Source organism: Diadema antillarum, unplaced genomic scaffold (genome assembly GCF_040938485.1).
Source record: "Diadema antillarum isolate AM-2024a unplaced genomic scaffold, OU_Dant_1.0 scf00000003, whole genome shotgun sequence".
Lineage (NCBI taxonomy): Eukaryota > Metazoa > Echinodermata > Echinoidea > Diadematoida > Diadematidae > Diadema > Diadema antillarum.
In genome coordinates, this window is record NW_027270892.1 from 2,070,151 (window position 1) to 2,095,805 (window position 25,655).

The following is a 25,655-nucleotide window of genomic DNA, read 5'->3' on the forward strand; positions in this document are numbered from 1 at the left end:
GCACGATGCGATGTAAATACTGAAAATGATTTTGTCCTAATGTTCACTTTTTTTTGTATAGTTTCATTGTGATAGCATGTTCAGAGAGTCCGACGCCGATATTGAAAAGTTAGGACAAAACAAGTCCTGCCATGCATACCTGTGGTGAACATTGGAAACGAATGTATATGAAGATGTATTTCTCGATTGTTTGTATTTTACAGGCTCGTGAACCAAGTTTGTATGGTATAACGTGTATGAAGGCAAAAATCGTGATTCTTCTGCACTTCTTCGCATTAGATTTCGAATCGCGATGCGATCGATACTCTTCGCGGCGCCAGGGTGGTCATTGTGCAACGAAATCTATGTCAGGCACCGCGAGCAGAGCAGACGACAGGGCGAGAGAAAAACGCTAGATATCTAATAAAACCAACACTGTAGCTTTCCGGAGAAGGAGGCTGGATCGCTCTTCATTCTCGGTGTCTCTAATTTACGTCAGAGAATGATAAAGGAGTTTGCTTTCTTTGTCCTCGTATCTTCCTTCAAACTTTGATTTTACCCTGCTATTATACCCGCCTGTTTCATTTCACTTACTTTTTTTTTCATATCCAATCTAACTGGGGGGGGGGGGGGGGGGTAGAAGTAAAGTGAATTGACAAATCTTGAGGTACAATGACGTAGGCAGGAGCTAAATATGAAATTAAAAGAAATATTCTCCATTTTCATGTAATTCGAAATCAATCTATTACACGGAATTGTTGAGACACTGGAAAAAGTCATTCCCAGTGAAGCAAAAGGAAAAGAAACCAACACGTACAATTTGAGTCTTGGGAACGTATAGTGTAGAAGCTTTCAAACAGTAGAGGTAAGATGTACATAGCAGAGCTCAGATGTATAGAATAATGCTAGTGATCTATCTTTGCCACGACAGCGACATAGATGAATGAGGTGACTGACGCTATACTGTTTGCGCGCATATAGAGCTTTACTGCCTCTTCCCGTTTTTGATAAGGCTGTACGTTACTATGGTAACTCCAGCTCATAGCAACTTCATTGTTCAACATATGACGTCTCATTCACCATTTGTTTTGAACCAGTCTAGATTATCACAACAAGTGAAAACATAGTTTTCATATGCCTGCATACAGAACTGTCGATCTTTGCTCCAAAATATACACGTTATGCATGAGAAATATGTAAAGTAACGCTGTAATAACATAATTTCATTTGCCTATCTCTGAATTACGTAGATTTACATCAGGGACAAATCCAAAATTAGATTGAAAATCTCAATCTGATAGATTTAGAAGTCAGTCTAATTTTTAAGTCTAATTCTGGATTTGTCCGCAACCACAATCTTATAGATTGATTTCCAATCTAAGGAATTTAGAGAGTGGGCAGCGACGAAAATGCGAAAATTTAGCCAAAGAGATCCGCCGGAAGTACTATTGCTACAATCTCAGAGCTATACGCGATTGTGGTTGCTAAGAAATTTTTCATTATCGACAATCTATAATCGATAAATCGGGCCACAGCAATCTGACCACCTATCTTCCGCGCTATGGTGAATCGCCTGCGGCTTGTTGAAAAATACGATTGCTAGGGAACGATCGATCATCACTTAACGATTCTATATACCTACCTGTATTTCTGATGGGGGGGGGGGGTGCTTCAATAAAAGTCGTATACATACGATCGAAATTATTTCACACCTTTCATCTCAAAATACTCCAGAACAACTGAGCATCCTGGCAAACTGCGTTAGCCAGACAAGTTTCTTCGTGGACCCTTTTGATGTATTGCAATATGGTGGAAGATGAATTTTGTGCCCTTCCGAGAACTATGTTTTGGCTTTAGTTTAACCCACCAGGTTCTGGGGTGTGTATAAGATTGCTGCAGAGATTGTCATCTTTTCCTTGTTAAATTGTCATTAGACTGATCAATTATTGATAAATAGAAGGACATTTCCACAAATGCAGTCTCCAGATATAGGGATTGGTCCGCGGATTGAGAGTCAACATGACAAGAGCCACATCCACTGATACTACAGTAATCCAACATCAGCGTAGTGTATAGAGCAATTACATCAGCTTGGAATGGGCTTGGATGTTACTATACCACCGACTGAAGACGTGGCATTCAGAGAGCTTCGAAATTTGAGTATTTTGAGGAGATGGCATTGTCGCCCTATATACCTAATTAATTGCAAAATAATGTGATGGCGACCATTTTATCGATTATCGAAATCATTTTATCGAAACACAGAAGACTTTTATAAGCTTTCTTTCTTAGCTTTGCTTTTTGTCAAAGAAATTTCCGCCATCCTGATGTGTGTTTCTATCTATTTATTTATCAGAGTCACTGGAATAGCATTTCACTTTAATGTCAAGGAGGCGTTCACACCTACACTATTCTCTCGAGATTCACCCCTCCTCCTCTTCCGTCAAAAAGTGCAAGGCATTCGATAGGCCAGCCACTAAGATTGATCTCCAGCGGAATGTTGTCCGGTCGTCAGTCGGTAATTGAAACGGGCAACACGACACGACCGAGAGCATTCCTACCAACACATAAACCGTTTCTCTTGCGCTCGAGAAGAAATGATATGAAAACAGATGGAATGGAATACACCTCTTGCCCGTCCCACTGACATCATGCACGTATTATGCCCCTCATGAGAAAAATCTGCATCCCTGTTCAACTGTCGACTGATTTGGCTTGAGTTATATCCTCATTGCAGTTTGGTTTTGTCTTGTTTTAAGGGGAGAGGAATGATTCGGAATAGGGTGCTATGGCAAAGATCTAATGAATGCATGTATACCAGACATTGATGCGTGGATAAAACACCCCCCCCCCTCCCAAAAAAAACCACAGCAACAACAACAACAACAAACAAACACCACCAACAAAAGTTACTTCCTGCGGTGATTTGATGGAGAGAGAGGCTATCTTCCCAGCGTCATGAAAATGCATTGTGGACACGTGAAGAGATTCGTAAATGATATTTTATCATATCTGGCATGTAGCTAAGACTATTATTTTGTATGATATTCGTCGTTGTACCTTTAACCACTGACGTAATGTGCAAGCTTTAATAACGACGAAATATGGAAAATCTATATAATTTGTATGCACGTAAAGCCTCGATGTATAGTCCAACTAGCTATTCGGGATGTTCTTTATTGTTTGCTTTCGTGTTGTTGTTGTGGTTTTTTTATTGTTGTCTGTTTGTTTTACTTTTTTATCGGTTGTCCCATGCCACCCTGTACACTATTTATTGAAATAATGTTGGGGTACAAAAATGTTGGTGCGTCTACAATGAGCCGTTAAGAATTCAATTACTCGTCCTCATCCAGGCACGGTATCATAATGCATGCTGACAATTATTCTTTCGACAAGGCATTGTGACTTAATTGGATTTTCAGCATCCAACGCCGCGTGACATACTAGTAACGAATCTATCCGAGAGACGAGCTTGGAGCTGGAGAACGGCGAGACGAGAGTTTCAAGCGCGTTCAACCCCCGTCCAAGATCAGTCTCGTTTCAAGCCGCAACGCCACCGCTTTAGATGTTATATGAATCTTCAGACATGAGACTCTGTCAAGAGGCTAGAATGGCCGATGATTAGCGGACATGGAGGGTCCTCGATTTTTATCTTTAATACATCGTGAGATATTAACAGCTGGCCTTTCCAGATATGCTTTTAAGTTGACATGTGTTCTACCAGAATAGCATCTTATCTGACTGAAATACAATCTGTGAATGATATTGGGACCATATTCATGCGTATACGTGCACTTGTGATTAAGTATGTGCATTAACAAGTAAGCTAAGCTCGAATGTATTTACGGAATTCCGGAATTCATCCCTGTTGTATGCAACCTGGTCCGAAGACTGCCTGTGGAATCAGATTATTTGAAGTGAAAACGCTAAATAGTCTTGAATATGAAGTTATTATACCATTTATTCAACTTTGTTTTAATGCCTCCATGTATCACTGTAAAAATAATGTTGAAAATACACTGTAAATGTACGTTATGACCCTGGATGTAATGTTAGCATCATATACTTATTTTCTAGAATGTTAGACATTACACGTAACTCCGATGGAGCGTCCTCCTCCCCCCCCCCCCCCCACCCCTTATTGTAGCCTCACAAAAAAATGTCCTCAGCATGTGGGGCTTAAAGGGAATATACAGTACTGGTTTAGGTAAGGATTCATGTTTTCAACATTCCTAAGTGAGATAATGAAAAGCCTCTTATGAGATATGAAAGAGCATGTAATTTTAAGAAGGATTCAACGTTTATTTGATGAAAATTGGTTTTCAGATGGCTGAGATATCCCAAAAGGTGTTAATAATAAAAGGCGACATGCCCCAACTTTATCATTATCTCTTTGTTTCACCTTGTTTTTGGATATCTCAGCCATTTCAAAAAAGATTTTCATCGAATAAACTTTTGATTTCCCTTAGAACTGCATGCTCTTTGACATCTCATAGAGTGGTTTCTGAATATCTCACAAAACGTTAAAAGCTAAATCTTCACATCGACCAGAACTGTACATACCCTTTAATATAATTATCATATGAATATTTATCAATTTGCTTATGGAAGATTAGCGTTAGAGCACAAAATCAACGTTTCGATTTATGCTGATGACATTACAGCGCTATAATGAAGCATATAGGTGATATTATTTTAATGTATTGGTGTTTTTGTCCAGTTCATCTACAATTTCACTTTGAATGAGTCAGTATGACATGAGCTTTTTTATCCTCACCACCATGCAACACTTCCAAACAAAATACTTGTGCGTGTGTTGTGTGTTTGTGTTTGTGTCTGTGTATGTGTGCGTGTGTGCGTTTGTGCTTGTGTTGTGTTCGTGTGTGTGTGTGTGTGTGTATATATATAAGCGCGCGCACTTGTGTGAGTGTGTGTGTGTGTGAGGGTGAGTGAGAGGGTGTGTGTGAGGGTGTGCGTGTGTATGTGTGTGTGTGTGTGTGTGTGTGTGTTTGAAAACACAAGACAGACGGAATCGTGGAGTATGACGGCGACTCACAGGCCAAGGTTCACTACCAGCTTCCTCCAAATGTTACTAATGATGGAAAACAATATTACACGGATTGTGCTGTTGTCAAGCAAGTACAACATTAACTGAACTGTGACAATTATAATATGAGTTTCATGGTTGAATACAACTCGATAAAATCACACCAAAGAGTTTAAAGGTATTAGCCCACATTTGCAAACCCACGAAAATCAAAACTGCATAAAACAGGTCCAATATGACTTCAAGTACAAGTTATAACAGTAACATACCTCACCTGTTGCTCTTTGTCTATACCATTCGATAAAAGAGAGAAAATCATCGTTTTAAAATCAATTTTCAAACCGGGTCAACCCGACCCAAAATCGAATTACGAGCGCGGGCTAGCTACGTACATGTAACTTACACATGTATCGCATGCATGTAGATACGTACGTGGACCGGAGCTAGCGAGCGTTATACGCATGCATACGGTGCATTTTTATTTATTTTTATGAAAGTAATGGACTAATTGGAACTAAATTCTGCACAGGTGTTACTGCAATCATACCCAAACTCCATGCTAACTATGAGACCAATTGCTGCAGGTTTACAAATGTGGGCTAATATCTTTAACACGAAGTATGCACGACAGCTGGTGAGACTGATAAAGGGAGAAGAAACAGTATATGAGACAAAAAATTAAAGGTTTCCCCCTCTACACTTAAAAAGTAATTCATAGGCTTCTCCATTTATCCAGCCCCGTTTTCTTTTTGAATTTGTATGTATGAGTTTGTGTGTCTGCTTGATGAAATTATCGGAGTAAAGTGTGCTAAGGATAGCGCGACTGGACAAGGTAAGGCGAAGCGGCGAAGATGATACCCACATCCCCAACCCGCGTCCGAGGAAGGTCTATAGACAGACTGCTTATAGCTGTCACAACATCTCAAAATAACCGCGCTTCTTCAATCCGTCTCAATTTACAGACAACCTCGACATCGAATACATTCCAGCGCGCCGAGTTCGAGTACAGGACAAATTCAAAACGCCCAAAGTACATCGAATACAAACCTGTCAGTATGAACAGGGCCCCTGCTCTAAAATCATCTGTAATTGCCGAAGCAATGCAATTGTAATAACCATTTACATGGCTACTGGCGCTGGACGGAAATACGAAACGGGTGCAAATCTAATTAAGCGGCAACATGTTTCAATTCAAATCGAGCCAGCTTGCCTGGGATGTAAAGTATCGAATTAAAACATGCAGTTAAAAAATAACATATCGATAAACAGGCAAACAGCCTCTGAATAAATTTCTTCTTGTTTTGATCTCAAGGCATCATAGATCCTTTTGCGAAATCGTATTTTCATCTATTTGTGTGTGTGTGTGTGGGGGGGGGGGGGAAGAATTGCTATAAGAAATTAAGATGGTCGAAAAAGATCAATTTGCCAGCGCCATTGTGAAACGTGTTTTCAAGCAAATCTTGATTTGAAAGGCGTCAGTTTTTTTTAAATATTATATTTGCTCTGTTGGTTTCTCCCACTGAAATTAGTACGATTTAGTTGATTGCATAGACACATAATTTTCCGTTTCGTTCCCCCGAATATGTCATATAGTATATTCTACGTCATATCTACCATACCTTTAGCTTGAGGTTGTAGTTGCTTATAATTTAACAAATCTTATATATTTCGGCCTTGTTTAAACAGTATTGTGTAAATCGTTATATCAGATATGTAACAGACTGCAATGTATTCATTTTGTGGCATGCTTTTGATAAGTGAAAGTGGCAATTCAATTCAATTACAAAAAAACAACAACAACCGAAGATGACGTCAGTACCAAATACAATGACATGCACATTAGAGACATAAATAGTCAGTTTCCGATTTGTCTTGGAGATAGTTTGACGTACAATTTGACAAGGTTTATGAGTTTCACGTCACGCTATACTTGCAACACAGGTATTCCAAGCAAGTGCAACCTAAAATGTGGAGGTAGTAGTCCATTCATCCGATCTTCCATGTAGCAACAAAGTTATTTAGTGTTATCGTTTGAACGCCCATTAAAAACAAGCAAAGGCTGTTTCACGCATATCGAGTACAGCAAACGAAATTGATATAAAGTGCAGTGAAGCGGCCATGTTTTCAAACAAACACACGCTCGACCAAATTTCACTTTTATCACGTCTTAAATATTGTGCCTCGTCCATTATATACTACACTTTATCAATGCATGATCTGTAACGCATCATCACGACTGTACTCTATATGTACGTATAGAAGGTGAAGTTCAATCTTCATCACCCAAAATTATGGAAAGCTTATTATTGCAAACTATCGCAAATACGTGAACTGCAACACGAAAGATTTAATGCATCGGTTGGGCCTATACTCAATAGCTGCTCAAGTCAACGCAAAGCATTCTTGTTACATGATTGTGTGTAGTAAAATCTATACCTATATCTAAACAATTGCTAAACGGAATTTTCCATGTATACTTTCAGTGTTAATCAACGATGATTTTTTTTTTTGCAATCATATTCTTCATATTCTGTATCATTTCAGTATGTCATCATCATCATAATGTTATGATAACGATAATGATGGTAGTGACGATTAGCGCTTTAACTTTATAATCATTATGACCATTTAAAAAATCGTTGTTATCATTATTACTATCAGTAGGCTTGTCACTATCAAGAGATATTTGATGTAACATCAAGACGCTTTATGATTTTGATTATGCACAATCATTCTACTGCTACTGAAATGTAATAAAGAGGAGTAAACATTCGTGGGTTTGGAATGTTATTGTCTCTCACTTCGTGAAGGTATTTCTTTCTTTCTTTCTTTCTTTCTTTCTTTCTTTCTCTCTTTCTTTCTTTCTTTCTTTCTTTCTTTCTTTCTTTCTCTCTTTTGGATCAGGAAGCAAATTGGATATAAATATCTCACGGAAGACTTCAAAGCGGAGGTCTAACGGAAGTTAAAACCTGAAACTTCATTTCTACAGCACAACTGGAATAGCATGCTTGTTCGCCATTTTGCATTCTCTGTCGATAATAAGGCTAACAATAATGACAGTATAATGTTGATATTAATGACAATACCAACAAGAATAACTACAAAATAATGATGATGACGAGAATGTCATGCAATAAACATTATGATGCACGTCACTTTCCAACTTCACCTTACTTCATTGAGAACAATAATACAGACATTGAATACAATACATATTATTGTTACAACCAACAGCAAAAAACGATTTATTGCAAAGCAGTCCAATCAAAGTGCAAGATAGCAATACCCGTATATATAGCCCTTGCCACTAAAAGCGGATTTTTTAAGCTGTTGCCTTTGTCATAATTGTTTTTGCACTGCGCCCAAAGCGGTCAGCTAATCCCTGTACCCACTCTCACAAACTATATTCCACAACTATAATTATGCTTAGAACGCTTGCTCTTAAATTGAGCGCCGCGTTAATAGACGACTTCCCGATCTTATTATCAACCGCGATGGAAGATTACACTCCACGTTCATACATGGTCACAGAACGGTTGAACTTTTAACCGAATCGGACATGAATTAAGAAGGGTAATGACATTATTAAGTTTCACATGCATGTTTTCACAGAAAACAGATCATCAGTGCAACCATGAAACACACAAAATTTGATCTTAAACAGTGGCGATAATTTAAGCTCATTACAAAATTAATTACACTGGTTGGACATCGAAATATAAAAAAAAAAATCCTTGGTTGATCATTATTGAACAATTATACAACCCCTGTCTCCCTTTAAAGTAGGCTTAACAGATGCCAGGTTATTACAAGATTACATTTATTAAAGGGAAGGATGCAACTTCTTTCTGTCTTTTTTTTTTTCAATTCCACGTCGAAAAAGGAAAAAAAAATTGAATTAAAATATGCTCAAAGTTCAGTATGAGACTAGTTCGGTGATGACGTCATCACCTCCGCTCAGTCGCATACAATTATGTGATTCCTCTTAAAATATCTGCTTCATATGAATATATATATATATATATATATATATATATATATTTCATATCTTTCTGATTGTAGGTCTGATTTCGACGAACTTCTATACCATTCCATTCATTTGATTTTACTCTTTGTCAAAGGGAACATCAACATGTGTCAGTGAATTTCAGCTAACGGGAAAACAGGTTATTTAGTTTTGAAATTCCAGATCTGTTATTTTCATATTCCGTATAGGTGTGTAATATATCGCGACTCCACGATAGCGCTTACAAATGTGTTTTGTCATAAGATTTAATGTATTCTGAGTAAAAGATTTCGGGGCAGATATACTCAACCCCCCCCCCCCCCCCACACACACACACACCGTGTATTTTTTTTCTATCAAAATAATGCAGCATGGTCACTGCGCTATGATTGATAGGGAAAGAAAATAACTTCTGGAATCCAGACAAAAAAAAAGGGACTGTCCCTTGTTCCTAGTTGTAGAACAAATCTTGTAATATGCTATGGGCTCATGCAGAGACAATCATCCGCTGTCGCATGCATCCGCCTATTATTACGCTTCTGTCGCTAGGAGCATATAGGAGTGACAAGAGTAATTACTTTCATAGCCATAATTTTCCCGATACTCAACAAGGCAGTGAAACATAGAAATAAAAGAGTAGTCATAGCGTAAGATGAAGACGCTACATAGTATAAGCTACTTATAGTCATACAGCAGTACGATCACGGTCAGAGGCGGATCCAGGGATTTCGTAAAGGGGAAGCGCCTTTACAAAATTAAAGGGGGCGCACGCCCCCCCCCCCATTTTTCTTTTTATTTCTTTTGTTTTAACAAAAAATAAAGAGGGGGCGCGAGCCCGGTGCGCCCCCTCTGGATCCGCCACTGACGGTGAATCACGTGCCACTTTCTTTAGAGGGCAGATACTTATATTTTCATGACTGCAATAATAGCATACACAATCGGCTATTTTGAATTTTACTTGAGAGTTTTCTTTCGCTATATTTCTTTTTTTTTTCTAATTGTTGCCTAATAGATCAGTGTTACATTTTCAATACATCCAATGTTGTAACTATCTTTCATTTTAAAAACAAAGAAAATAAGTAATGAACACCCTAACCGATAAGTCCTGGTGAAACGTCGCTGCAGAAATGACCATTTTGTAATGATTTCATTTGAATAATTGGAATGTTATACTATTTAATGTATTCCATCTAACCAGAGAAAGAATAAATGTAATTTGTTATATAAATCAAATCTGCACAAAATCAGAAAGAAAACTCCAAATCTTAACAAATTTGAGAGGGAAACAGAAACAGTATTCTCCTCGCTTATATTGTCAATTTAAGATTAACTTATGAATTTTGTAATTATGATGCTTTGGAAACTTTTGCAACTGAATCAAGCAATCACATAATATGAACTAATCGCGTAATGTTTTCTAGATTCCGAAGGTTCGTTAATCTTAAAACGAAATAAAGGTTCGTTATTCCGAAGGTTCGTTAATGCGACAATGAAAAGAATAAGGTGCGTATACTCCGGCGTATACTGCATGAACCTTCGGAATGACGAACCTTTTTTCCCTTTTTCGGCTTTACGAACCTTAGGAATAACGAACCGTAACCGAACAAATCAGGGCAAACATGGAAATTTGGGTTTTGGTTCTGCTTTTGTTTATTTGTCTGTTTTTGTTTTTGTTTTTGTTTTGTGTTTTGAAACAGTAACGATGACGTAGGAACACATGCAATAAAGAGATATAACCAAACAACAAAAATGTGTTTTCTGAACCTTTAGTTTTGGCCAATGTGCCATTTTCACGGCATGTACAAGTTGATATTGACAGAATAAATAGTGAAATTAAACAAACAGAGTAAGAAGCTTCGTGGAACCGGAACGTAACTTACAGGAGTTTATCGTTTTCGTATACTGTAAAGCAAGATATTTTCGCGGTATGAAATTTTTCGCGGCATGAAATTTTTGCGCATTGTCATACTGCACGCATGCAACAACATCTATCTAACGCACATTATCTGACATGTCTGAAGTGGATGATGATGATGTCCTCAGTCACCACTCGTAATTTGATCTGTGCCCGAAATAAACACATAATTCATGATTTTCTCGATGGTTTGGCGATTACCGCTTTACCCCCCCCCCCCCCCAAAAAAAAGGAAGTTCATCGTTACAAGGTACACTAACAAGATTTGACGGGAAATTTTCTGTTTGATTTCATGTCAATTCTGTAATATAAAGGAGGAAATAATAATTGTGGTGGAGATTGTGTGTAATAGGTCAATGGGAGCTGAGACGCGCGTGGCCATAACAGCACTGGTTGTTCTGTTGCATTTAATCATTGTTCGGTAATATCATTTTTATTAAAACACGTTAAACTTAAAACTGTCTTATTTAGGTATGTTTCTGATGAAACCTATACCATTCTGTATATATTTTGATTAAAGGCTCGGTCACAAATGCCTTTACGAACTTCTACGAACGCCGTACGAACGATTTTTACACAATTTCGTAATTAAGAAGGCCGTACGAAACCAGCGTTCGTAGACCGTTCGTAAGTTCGTAGCCTGGTCGATGGTCTTGTCCAAGATTTATTTTAACTTCGTACGAAACCCTCTCTTCGCAAGGCGGATGTACGAACGTCGTGCGAACATCGTAAGAACTACGCAAGATTTTGCAGAGTCGAGAGACAATTCTAGAAGCCTTAAATTCTTACGATGATTGTAAGAACGCCTTAAGTCGTTCATAGAGGGCCGGCTCTTACGTCTTTCGTAAGAATGCCTTACGAACGGATTTCGTACGGCGTTCTTACGAACAACTCTTCGAGTTTGTAATGTGTTAGTAAGGGACTCGTAAGGCGTAGGTACACAATATTTGTGCAACTGTTGAGTTTTAGGGGTATAAAGCCAAACGCGCGAAGTTCAAATCCTCACTTTGTTCTAGGTGTTCGACCACAAAGCATTTACGTTAAATATGGGACCAAAAGGGAAGGCAATCAAATGGAAAAGAGGGGAGGGGAAGAAAAGAAAAGAGGGAGATGAGGAGGAAGGAGCGAGAGGGAGAGAGTTGGAGCTACAACCTCCTCCTCCTCTACTTGTAGATGCAGCTGCAGTTGTAGTCCCCTTGGCACTACTGCCATCTTGAAGTATAAAACTTTCAACTTTTACAGAATTTTCGACAGGACACGGCAGCGTCTTTTTAATAACTCGACAAAATATACAAAAATCGTAAATCTTCTTACGAACGACTTGAGAGTGCCGTGAGTTGCACCTATGACCATCTTACGACAAAAGGAAATTGTAAGATGGCCGTAAGTTTGACGAAAGAATAACTCAAGGCATTCTTACGAAAAACGTACGAATTCTAGGGCCATAAATCATTTCGTTTCTCTAAAAGGTCTGAAGTTGTTCTTGCGAATTAAACAGCGTTGGTACGAAATTCGTAAGAAGGCCGTATAAGAATCTGTGCCCCATCTACGAATCTCTACGAATCCAGAATTCGTACGAACGCATCGTTCGTACGAACCTTTGTGACCGTAGCTTAACTCTATCAAACCCAAATTAAACATGATATGGACTCGCTCACTATAAGGTCGTATAAGTGTCGCTTGATTAAGACGTATTGGTAGTGAATGTGTGCGTTTCGTTTTTTGTTTTTATGCTGGTTTATTATCTAAAAAGGCGCAGGTGGCAAGCTTTTGTCGGTGCAATACAAGTTTTGAAGTATACTGCGTAAACAAGTAAGTACTCACGATGGTGATAAACGACAAACCATAGAGGACAATTTTTGTTTTGGTTACGATTTATGACTTTGCAGATGACGATTTGGATATTCCCTATCTGTTCCAATCATTACAGCTATTATAACATTGCGTTATACTGCTTTCGGTTAGATAATGACATATGCCATAGATAATTACATGGACATTTGAAATCTTAGATTGTCGATGATATTGATAATGTTTATTTGTTTTTTTTTGTTTGTTTGTTTTGTTGTTGTTGTTGTTGGTTTTTTTGTTTGATTTTTTTTTTTTTTTTTTTGGGGGGGGGGGGTCCATCAATGCTAGTGACAGTGGGAAGATTAGGACTGTGGCTATAGGCCTACATTGGATGGTGTCTTAGACATACAAATCAAAGGTCTTGGGTTCGATTCCCGCGGCCGATACATAAACCTTGACCAGAAATGTTTTACGCACGTATACGCTATAATACCTATTACAGTATGATTAGAGTATGACATTATGTCTCCTCTTGAGCAAGCTGTGGCAACAATGTCTTGTCCGGTATTTTCAGCTGTTAAATCGATAGCGTCGAAACCTGGAGCGTTGTGAAGATTCACTCATAAAGAGGACATCGACTTTGACATCCGTGATCATTCGTAACATTTCACTTTACACGACCACTGAAATTAAGGAGTATGAGGCGCAATGAAGCCTTTCTCCATTTTGTGGAACACGTTGGTTGCGAATCAGGCAGATATTCTTCTGTTTATTCATCATGCCATTGTTTCATTATAAAGCCCTTGCGGAAGGGAGGTTATTGGAGTGTTCTGTTGTCGCTTACATGTGCTTGCTTGTAAGTTCCGGGTGCATGTCTTTTATTCGTCATTCCGTCTGTATGTCCGTCCGTCCGTCCGTCTGTCTGTCTGTCTGTCTATCTGTGCCCGTTTGGCGAGAGGTAGACTTGACGCGCACATCAATACAACTTGTCGCTGTATGCCCCTCCTATGGTCTATTCGCTGATTATGGGCTCTGGTAACATCCCTCGCTATCATTTCCTGGCAACAACAGCTATAGCTATCAACATTCATACACTCTTCAAGAGCGCGTGTATACCATTCATTTGCCGCGTCAGCGCTGCACTTGGTTATTCCGCTCCGTTATGGGCCATCATTATAGTGTTTTGGTATGGAAGAGCGTGGGTGAATGCTTGCTTTTGTGAGCTGTATATAGCTCATAAGTGGCTCTGGAATAAAGGTGTATCATTTCGTCAGTGTGCAGTTACAGCGATCGAGGGCCAACGGCACATATGTCGTATAGATAACAGAACATTATACGCTATCACGACAAACCTGTTCGTATTCGCCCGAGTTTGTTAAGTCTATTTATTATTATCATGTCCATCAAGTATAAATATACAGAGGACTTCTCTATATACGACGCGACCTGGATGGACATGAATCAATGTCCACTCGCGAGGTCATTATTCACCTCATATAATTCCAGTGGTGATGTTCTGTTTTACCGCAACCCGGTAATATAATTTGTATAAATAAATATTGGAAAGGTGTTAGAAAAGTTATTAGTCATGCATGATTACATCATGTTGTTGTTGTTGTTGTTGTTGTTGTTGTTGTTGTTACATAAAAGTACACCGATTTCTATCCCGGTAAAATAAGTACCACAGTAAATCTTGTGTAATAATGTCAGCATTGATAATAGAAGACAAAAAGTAACCAGTACATGGAGGAAGTGTATATGCAGAAGAAACTGCACACCCCCATACTGATAGGTCATGTTTGTTTCTCTGGAAAACGCATATGATCGGACATACATTTTAATACCGAGAAGAATCTGAAAGGATCACATCGTTGCTGTCCCGCCACGCGCTGGCGTATCTGTATAGCCTCTCGTTGCTTTTTATTCGTTGTCGGTCGAACATGTCTATAGATAGCTTTCTGAGTCATTTGCTTTCAGTCTGGTCTTGATCTAAACGAACCAAGGGGAGTCGATTTATGATACATCAGTCTAGATCATCTCCATCACGCATTATAACCCTATGGCCACAGCACGGTGAAGAACAAGTTAATTTGATCGAAATTTTGTACACTCCTTCGTGCTCCTTTGCTATATACATGTATGTGCCGTATCATCAATATCGGTATTGGGAAAGAAAAGAGAAAATTTTGTAATAGAGATTGGATAGACAATACTCTGTAATGGAAGAAATCCTTAATACCATTTAATCTTAGTATATAAATTCATCCTAACTGACGCGCAAATTTTGGAATTTGAAATACCTCGGGTGCAATTTATGGCAGCAGGCGCGGAAATCCATTAATGATGATATATTTTTTTTTTAAATTAGACCTACGCAGTTTGCGCCCCTCACAATCTCCATACACGACTATGGGTACCACACACATGCAGACACATTTACGCACATGGTTCCATACACACACTTTAACAAACAAACACTAACGCAGATATACAGTGTATATGAAAAACAGCGTCATCAAAAAATATTTTTGAAGCTAAATGTGTCCATTAGTATCACGTCCTTGTTTACAACTGCGTAGACAAGAAGAAGAAAAAAATGAAAATGAACTTTGGTTATGATTAATCGACGAAAATACCGCGACATTCTCCAAATGTAATTAGCAATCCATCAAGTCATGATGTTGTCAGATGGTTGTTATTTTGTTGCCGTCAAAAATGCCTATCAGTATCAGTATCATAGGAAAAGTGCGTTCTAAGGTTGCAGGTTTCCTGTACCCTACGCACGTTTCATTTCATTCGTTTTCACTTCATCTACGTATTTCCAAATTCTCATTAAAATGCAAAGAACGAAGGCGACAACATAACATTTCATTGGATTACATGCAAAAAAAAAAGACAGGCTACTTCACATTGAGAGAGAGAGAGAGAGAGAAAGAAAAAATGAAATTCTAAGAGAATATATGGATGAACCAGCAGACACCGACCTTTCTACGACTGGGCTCCCACTTGAGATTAACATTTTAAAGTACACTTAAAAAGGGAGAAGAAAAAAACAACAACAGGCAAACTATGACAAGAAGATGAAAAATACTGTAGACAATAATTACGTAATTCGTTAAAATTCAGCGGAAACTAATTATCAATCGAATATCTTTTATATTTACGCTTAAATAAATGTTCAATATGACTTCGGTAAATGACGTAAAAAAGGATCAAAGCTACAGAATGATAGTATAGCGGTTTCATCAAAATCATACACGAAACAAGTGGAATTCTCAATGTTGCATGTTTTCACGCGGTAACATTATGCAAATTAGAAGGGGTGATGATATCACTAGCTCATAACTCTCCCAATAGCTTTTTCTAGGCCCTACTAAATAAAAAACATGCTTATGAAATTCACCCTTATTGTTGATGATCAATTACAACTAATCTCCATCCCCTAAAAAGTAGATTGTTAGATTTGTTACCACAAATCAATCGGTGCGATTGTTGCAAGGTTTACTTACTGACTTCATATTCAAAAATTGAGATCTATATACAATAAAGGTTTGTGCGCAGGTCAGAGGTGAAACCAATTAAGTGACGATATCATCACGTCATATATGATTTGCATTAATTATGATTGCCACCTGAATCGCCATTTCGTTTCTTATAACGTTCTTATCAACATCATGTGTAAATCATAATGTCCAATTTTGACGAAACTTCCACCACACTTTTATATGAGTATACGCTCTCTGTATCCGAGTCTGCTGAGTCAGCTAATATGTTTTGGGATTGCACTGAAAAAAAAAATCAGAAAGAAGAACAACTACCTTGCATACATCCACATTGTGTGTGTGTGTGTGTGTGTGTGTGTGTGTGTGTGTGTGTGTGTGTGTGTGTGGCAATAGTGTGATTTTAAAACAAATATACTCGTGCCTGAAATTCAGCCCAGCATCAGCAACGCCCACTCATGTACACAGTCACACACAATTGTCACATTCGCCATGACTCAGAGACGGGCGACCGTGGAAATAAAGAGGCACAGCCTTCGCAGGGTTCAAGGGGTAGACAATTACATAATAGGGGCTTCCCTTATTCCCCCTGTAGATAAGGGGCCTATATCCCTGTGCACTCATTACTGTTGCTCGCAAGCAATGGCAAGACATGAGCTTGTGCACATAGAAGCAGATCCCGAAAAAATACATGAACAGCAGTAAAAACAAAAAGAAGTTGCAAATAAACTAGAAAAAGAGATTTCCAAATTTACATTAATTGGCAGGACTAATTTTTTCTGACCATGCATTGTACGCAGGAGGAATGAAGATCACCAGTTTGCATGATGTACACGGTGATGTCACTAGTAGACCTAAGCCCTATCGATGTTTCACTCATGATGTTCAGTACAGCGTGTGTATGATTATAATCCCTATCATACTTATTTGTTTTGGCCCTGCTCGTGATGAGTGGGCGCAATTCTCGCTTGTTTTCAATTGATGTGCCTCCGCAAAATACTACAATGCTTGGCAACGAAATAAAAATAAGCAAAACAATACCAAAGAATTTGGACAATGTGTACAACGCTCCAGTGTTTTCTATACCAAGGAGCTCAAAAGACACAAAGGTATTACTCTTGGATCGACGCTCCGACCGACTTTGACGTTTTCCATCAGTTTAAAACAACATATCCTTGTTGAGAACAAGAGACATAAGAAACACGAGTATGTGAAATTTAATGTTTGTTCGTTTTTGCGTGTGTGTGTGTGTGTGTGTGTGTGTGTGAGTGTGTGTGTGTGTGTTGGTGTGTTTTAAAGTCATCTAGCTGACAATCTGTTTCCGAAGAGCTTACCTTCTGATTGAGGCTCATCGTAATCCATCATCGCATCGTTAGCAGGATCCACAAACCGACTCTTACATGGCACTACTCAAGGAATTATGCCCAGCGATGAGATGCTATCACAGCAAAAACGTGATTACACAATTAATGATCCTTTATTATGCTCCCGACTCCACATGTAAGCGGAACAAAAGCGATAAATCCCAAGAACACCTGCTTGAGTAGGGAAACTCCCAGACCTCGTTTATTCCTCAAGCTTTGCGAGTCAACATGTGTGTAAATGAAGGAGCTCGCTGTCCGTACATTCCGCGAAGTGCAGCCCCCGATCTCAGTGTAAAGCAGAGTGCGTCCGCGGCGAATTCTGTGATTATGCTGATGATTAAAATAAAGTCACCGTGCGCGGCGCAACTCCATGATCCGCGTGATACATCAAACCGCAATGCAGTTAGTTATTCATCACTTCCCGGCAGATCTCACGACCAAGAAACGTTGAAAACCATCTCGTCCGCCTCCTCGCACGATTCCTGACGTTGGTCGGTCATCTAGTCCAGCTCAACAATAAAATTCACGCGTTCTTCAGTTTCCCGCTGGTTCTCGATATTGCCATTTAAAAGCCAACAATATCTTTCACGTTTACTGACATATTTTTGGCCTTCGATAGAATAATCCTTCTGGACAAATGTACCAACAACAACATCAACAACAACGACAGCATTAGCAGAATATATCAAATTGCACCACATGATCCTTCACAATGTTAATATTTGCTCATTATTATAATGTAGGCCTTTCGGTCGGAGTCTTTGCACGCAATTTCTGCATCACAGCAACACAAAATTTCGCCATAAAAATTCACTGTGTCGAGTAGTCAAGTCGAAAGCAGGACGCCTTACGATTAAAATTGGCACCTCTCACAAAACGGCGGTATCACACACCAACGGACTCGCTGAATGTGTCAATGTGTGACAGTTGTCACTTCCTAATCAGGGGGTGTGCGTCGAAGGCGGCCCTAATGGAATCGAAAAACGAGAAAGCAAACAATAAGAGGCTACCAATAAACAGCGACGTTTGACATGCACAGTGTGAATTATGGTAAACGTCCCCTGGCCGTCCCTCCGCCAAGGGCCACAAGAGTTCGTTCGACACTTCTCAATCCCAAGGCAAGAGATGCCAAGCCAAAATTAGAACGAGTCGTCCAAGTGTCAGCTGATGACAAGACAGCAGTGCCCCTTGCAAAGGTGCTCTTCACCTCTCACTCATGTCGCTCGTGCACATTGACCGCTATGACTGCCGATTAACCCACTGTCTGTCAACCCCATCGTTAACTGACGTGGTAGGATGTGTCATTGAGTATGATGGGGTTAACGAGGCAGACAATTAATGCGTCACCTCCATGAGTGCGCACTATTATTGACCCCTGCTGCTCATGTTAGGGAGACAGCGAGGTAAGTAGGGGAAACGTACGTTTCCACACAATCTGCACTATACCTATACGTTATTGGGTTGAGAAGCGCTCACGCATGCAACTGCCCGTCACAAGAGATACAATATGATTACATGAAATTTTCCTCGAAACCCTGGACGAGTAAGATCTGTTGTTTCCTTCCTAAAATGATGAAACTGTTGAAAATCAGTGGATAAGAGCGGAATAATCGCTTCCGCATGGAGCTGGAGATGCGCTCGTGCTATCGCTTGTCTCAAAGAATAAAATGATCAACTAGTCAGGAGGGTAGGATAAGTCCAGGTACACATGCATGAATGGATAGCCAAGTACGTGGAACTTCTTAATGAAAGCATTAAGGCTAAATCCCAGAGTTACGCCTGTTCTTTCCATTGAATCTCTCTCTATCTCTATTGATATCATGCTTGACAAAAAGTGCACGGGGCGTAACCTTCAATCCTTATAAGGTATCTTTCTGCGTGTGTAAACGTGCACGCTTGTGCGTGAGAAATAAATAAAAAGACAAAGAGAGAAAAGGTTGGGGAAAGAGGTATAAAACATGCAAGCAGGTGGAGGTGGGGTTCGGGAGAAGGAAGAGGAATCAAAGGAAACGGTATTGTGTATAGCTTCGAACCTCACCCCTATTCTGTGACCGTTATGTAACATGAAAATTACGCCTTACCATTCTTCCATGACCGTGGTGACATGAGAGAGTCTGAAAATGTACATGATAACGTATAATAGGCAAACCAGAGAAGATGATCTCTCCAACAGTGCAGGGGGGGGGGGGGGGGGGCGATGTTTCTCTCCATTATCGAGGTCAAGTGCATTCACTGCTCGGTTCGCGACTCGAACCCGCGTTTCCCGGGTAAAGCACCCTGTCAAACTTAGTGAGATGCCATGGGGGTGCTGTCTAGCGGGATCCCAACTTACGCAGCGCCTACCAGCTAAGGGGAGGTGTCCAGTACATAAATGGCAGAAACACTGGTGATCCCTGGTGTGCTACTGACGACCCAGTGGCATTGGCGGAAGTAACACTTTTCCGTCGTTTATCCTGAGGTACACTTTAGCTTTGAGCAGCGCTCGACATTGGCGACGGCCCGCGGGTCACTAAAAATTGATGTCGGGCCGCAACAAATTTTCAAAACGTTTATATCTTTTGGTGGCCCGATCGGGCAACTAACATTCAAAATGGATTGCTGCTTCTGCTTTGATTTCGGGCCATTACGTTTCCTGTTCGGGCCACCAAAATATCAGATCTAATGACTCTATCATTATTAGTCCGAATGGGCCACTAGCAAAAAAAAAGGTTTTAACATAAGGCGTTTTCACATCAGCCCGATTTTTCAAAATAGAGCGCTGTTTTCTGACTTGGGAAATTAACCCGATCATGAAATAGCCCGCTATTTGATAATGTGAATACAAATTAGTGCGCTAATTGATCGAGAAAATTTCTCGAGTCAAACTCGGGAAATTTCCGAAATAGCAGGATAATTAATGCGAACTAGCGCACTATTTGATAATGTTCGGGCTGGTGTGAATAGGAAATGAAATAGCGCGCTAATTTGCGATCGCGAAAAATATCTCGAGCTTGGATTTTTATCGGGCTGATGTGAAAACGCCTATAGTGTCGAGGCTAGCATACTTAATTTCCGTATACTTCATTTCTACGGTGAACATGCAGTCAATATGTGCACGCAGTTCTTTCTGAATACTTCTAATGGAATAGTCATGAGTCACCACAGTCTTGGAATGTACTTTGATATTTTTTCTTTTCCAGACATATTATACATTCTTTGTCTTTGTAATTCATAACTCCAGAGATAGTAATGATAAAATCTTTAGATATACAAAGAGATGCTTGGTGGTACATAACTTCAAAATTGCGTTAAACGAATACATACTACTGAACGTTTTCGACGTGCACTCGTCGGAGTAGAAAACGTTCAGTAGTATGTATTTGTTTAACGCAATAAAATCTTTGCAGTATCTGGAGTGATTGTCTAACACTTGTCTTTCCTGATATGCTACTGCATGTACAATGTTGTAATACAGCATGCCCCCACCCCATGCACCCTCACCCCCCCCCCAAAAAAAAAAAATACAAATGGATTTCCGCATTGATAACTTTCAATATTATCAAATTGTCTGAATGCTATTTCAGGGTCTAAAGATATAACATTTTACCAATATTTTGCAGAAAATTCCATTCAGTTTGGTTCAGTGATCACAGAGAAATGTGGATCGTTGCAAAGCATGTCGTGGGTATGTTTCTTCCAAGTTTAGCATTTTGATGCTCTTGGAACTGCATTTTAGTGTGTGAACACAATGGACAAAATTTAGAGGGAAGGGATTCCTGACATACTCTATAACGATCCTCATTTCTCTTTGACCACTGAAGTAAATCTGATGGAGCTTTCTGTAAGATCTGGGTATTAAGTTATAGTTTCATACCCTGAAATTTTATTTGGATTGATAGTCTATTCTTAAAGTTATAGTTGCGGAGGGTCCCGTTGTATCTTTTTTTTTTTTTTTTGGAAGGGGGGGGGAACACACGGTACTTTACGGAAATGTTTTACTTCTTCCTCTCTCTGTTGAATACTGTGACTTTTAATAAACACTTCGCAATTTTCATGGAAAGATGTCAGTCAAAGGCGTAACTAATAAAATTATCCAGCCCAATTTCATTACAGGTTGCACTGTTGTGTATATGCTACAAGCTTGTGACGCCGCGGCGCATCGCCCGCCAATAACCATGTAATTATCCGTGTCCGAAGGGACGTTTTCATTGCGCGAATGTGCCCAATAATGTTTCGTCAATTTGATATGCCGCCTAAATGTAAATTGATTGCCGCTTGCTCATGTTTTATCCATACAAACGCAATGTCAGTTTATCGCGCTAACAAGTATTGCCCTACCCTAATGGAACATTAGCAAAAAGCAAGTCAGCTTTCGCTAATTGGTTTCGGCAGTCTCTTGAAGTAAGTCGAGGCCATATAATTATTGCTTCGAAGTAACGCCTTGTACAATGCGTTCTTTTCCATGATTCTAGACGGGAATAGTCTGAAACAAAGCGCTTAAGGAGATAGTTGCTAATGTCATGCTTTGTAACTGGCCTGAATATGCATGATAGTATTTCCTGTTTTAAAAATGAATTTGAACATTTACGGTTTCAAGAAACCGCAAAGTACCATTAAAAGAAAAACAAAAACAAAAGTTCAATCAGAATATGAGCAAACTGAACCGGAAAGGCACCTTAAACTTGTAATATCCGATGAGCTCGTATATACACACTTTTTAATATTGGTTGTAACTCGCAACACTCCAATGTCTTTTGCGTCGACTCGCCTTGAGTAATACAGTGCCAGTATATCCAAGTTAACATTGGTAAGCGAGTATCCCCGACTTGAATGAAATTTTGAATAAATTATGTACAAAATGTTTGGGACTACTCTCGCTTTCAGCCGAGGTGTGTAGAATTACGTTAGGTTGCGTTGAGTTGTTCAGGGTCATCTAGAGAGTTCTTCTGTGGGTAGTGCTAACTTCTTGTCAACTCGCCACTACGTGTCGAGTATCATAATCATGCTTGCCTCAAATCGAGACTGCATTTTCGTAGAGTGTGAGAGCTATGATAACAAACAATATCGTGGTGAAGGTGTGAAGCGGTAAATTTGCTCTCTCTTTGTCGTGTGTGTGTGTTTGTGTGTGATTGTGTGCTCGTGTGTGTATGTGCATGCTTAATCAACGCAGTAGGGAGAAGAGCTTCTCAAGAATTTATTCTAATCGTGTAAGAAACTTCCTCCGCCGAGAAAACTTCTTTTCCTCCTACTAAGGAAGTGTTAATGTTAACCGTGTCTGCATTAGAACAACAACAACAACAACAACAAGCATACAAACAAATCGATGTTTATCGACTTCTTAATTGATAGTACAGGTACTTGGAAAAGAAGATGATCTCACGGAAGACAACCATCTTGCCGGATATGACTTGTCAAATCTGAAGAACTGTCGAGTGACAATCGGCCTAGATATCATTTTTGCATCGAGATTATTACGCTCATTAAATCACCTAAACGGAACACAGTCTGCACACAGTGATCCCTGTCCATTACATTTTGGTCAAAGACACAACCATGCGATGGCCATGTAGATAGTGAGCTAGCGATGAGCACACACATCCCCCCCCCCCCTCACTTAGCCTCTCGTTTCTTCTTTATCATATTTTCCTTCCCCACTCAGTTCCAGTTGGTTGATTTATGAAAGGGACGGTATAGTTTTGGTTGAGATGGGGATTCAGGTTTTAGCTTTTTGTGAGATAATTATAAAACCGCCTATACCAAATATGAAAGACCATATAATTCCAAGAGGTATTAAAAGTTTATCAGATGAAAATTGGTTTTGAAATGGCTGAGATATCCAAAAACAAAGGAAAACAAAATTATTCTGATAAAAGGTGGGACCTACCTTATATTAGGACCGATTTGTTATATGATATAGTGATTATTACATTTCATATAAGTGGTTTCTAGTCATCTTGAAAAAAAAAATTAAAATCTCAATCCCCATCTCAACCAAAACTATACAATACCATTCCTTTAAGTTGGTACAAATTCAAGTTTCAATGCCAAATTGCCCATGTCTGTGTATGTTTCTTTTGTCTATCTTTTTTTTCTGAGGCTGCCTTCATTTATCAAGCACCTGCTTAAGATGTATGATTTTCATGAAAAAATGCAGAAATAAAATCAAATTGAAACTCAAACTCAAACCGAACAACCTGATTACTAGCTGAAGATATCTAACTGCATATTTTGACGAATACAAACGAACGATATAGGCATGATAGGTTCGTATATCAGTATCGTTATTGTTAATATATATAGGCCTACTTTTATCAATTGTTATAGTGATACTAGTAGTAAGAAAACTGATGATGATGATGATGATGATGATGATGATGATGATAGCGATAACAATGATGATAATAACAATATTATGGTGATAATGATAACGATTATGATAAAATAAAGTGCACGTAACATAAGCATCTGTATAATTTCACAGAATTTAGTGAAAATACATGATTACATTAATCTCAAACGGATGTTAAATGGATTACTGCAAAGCTAAACTTGTAGCCATGAATCGATGTTTACTATAAATTATAGTTAAATGCGCAACCTTCATTGCGCATTGGATGATTTCTAACGTATCATCATACTTCGTTTCTTTGTATCATAATCTAGTTCATTTAGTTATCTGTATAGTCTTATTTCATTTTTGGATTCTGTATTCCATTGATTCAGGCAGAAGGGCTGGAACTACCTATGCCATAATGATGTGAAAACAACAGGCACTGTCACCTTTAAAGACACCTATAGTGGTCCGTGTTACGGAATTTCTTGTTACAAATACACTTGTAGATGTGGGTAATTAGACGGCTGAGTGTAACAGCAACATGCCAATCCCAACTCTGTTCTGACAAGATGATTGTGCGCCTCATCACGACGGATAGGAGGCCAAACAAACGAGGGCAAAGTAACGAGGACAGTGTAATCGGGGGAAACGACAATGAGCTATTGCTCGGTGGCGACAGAAATGTCGTGATATCGAAGATCAATCTGTTACCTCACCTCCCTTGATATGATATCCATCTACACAATTTTTTCCAAGTTATATGCATGCATCGTGGGATGACCCCACTATATCGTATACACAAACATACTAAAAGTACGTATGATGAGTACATTGATTAATAGCCACACTCACTGATATACGTATCAACTAATCTCCAATCAAATGTCCCTATCTGCCCCAAGAAAAATGCGATTCTTGGCGTTTCGTGACCAATTTGAAAGATAACAAGAAACGTAATACTGTTCAAGCCTTCACTTTCTCCGAAGCTTTTGGCTATGTTATTTGACGAGAATATTGTTTGATTGTCCCTATAGCCTCCACAACTATGGACTATCCCCTTATACCCATCCCCCTCGCGGCCCCTGCATTGTCGGGTTTGTCTTATTGTGGTTTTGCTGCAAATTGGATGACAAAGTACTCTCTCTCGCTATCGCTCATATTTCAATAAAACCAGAACTACATCTGTCATTTCTGTTTCTGATATTTTGGCTGATCGCAGCAATTGAATCTGTTGTTATTGATGATATTATTTTTTACTCTTTCTTCAGCTTTCGTGCTGCATCTTTGATGGCATTTGATGCTCAAAAGATCTAGGGAAAGAAAGAAATCTTGACGTAAAATAACAGCCCCTTTTTTAGGAATTTATAGCGTACCTGCTGTATGTGATGTACCGAGCTTGCCAAAAGTCATTTCCTTAGCTCCCCCTTTCTGCGTGTCGTGGAGCTATTTATATCCTCCATGGGTTCCGACGTCAATTTTAGGAACCTACTTCTAGCCAATTTCATACAATTTTGTTTGAGCGTTAATTTCGTGACAGACCCGCGCTCTCGATCAAGTCGCCGTGCTTGCTCAGCGGGGGAAGTGCAAATAACAGAGGCCTTACATACACCTAAACGTACATGAGGTCATTGCCTGCCAACAATGTAATTCTGCACCGCCAGGAGCTCAAGCCACGCAAGCATGGCCATTCGTTTGGCACACAAGGAGTTAAGTACAATGGTTATCAAATGAACAGTGTTA